This window comes from Wasmannia auropunctata, unplaced genomic scaffold, assembly GCF_000956235.1.
Source record: "Wasmannia auropunctata unplaced genomic scaffold, wasmannia.A_1.0 LD336092.1, whole genome shotgun sequence".
NCBI classification, from domain to species: Eukaryota; Metazoa; Arthropoda; class Insecta; order Hymenoptera; family Formicidae; genus Wasmannia; species Wasmannia auropunctata.
This window is the reverse complement of record NW_012026798.1, coordinates 3,548,165-3,548,840: the sequence shown is the minus strand read 5'-3', so window position 1 is coordinate 3,548,840 and position 676 is coordinate 3,548,165.

Here is a 676-nt window from a genome sequence, read left to right as displayed (position 1 = left end):
TTATCGTTCGATTCCGTCTCCCCGTTGGAAATTACAAGTCTAAATACTTGCCCGAGGCAACCCGGACGCCCGAGGTACGGCGGGCGCGAGGACGGTGATCGGCGCGCGGGCGCACGCGGTTCACGCGCTCGCGGCGTGCATCGGCGCGTGGCCCGAGATTTACGGCGAGGCCCGTTTATCGCGACACAAGAAAGTTAACGCTCTCGACACAGAATTTAATCCACGCTACGCGGAGACTCTACTAAATCCGACACACAGAACGGCAAAACGAGCGCTCTCGCAACTTACAATTACACGACACAAACACGCGGTGACTCGGTCGGGCGAGGGCGAACGCAAAGGCGACAATCGTAACGACTCGAAATCTAACGCGATCGAGCGGGCGGTGCACTCTCTACTTCGCGGAACAGGTAATGCTCGCAACTCTATCGTACACGGCTTGGCAATGGATCCTGCGTCCCTTACAGTACACGTCAGGTGACGGTGACGATCACGGCACAAGTGCCGGTCCTTCGTAGCGCCGGGAGCACGTTGGTAGCGGGGCCATCTGCCGGTTTCAGCTATCTTTTCCCGTCACGTGAGTCCCTCTTTCGCGACCCCCTGCGCCGCAGGAGGGTAGCGTCAGTCGCGGGCCCCGTGATAACGGGCGCAAAGTTTTAAAGTTGACTTGCTGGGA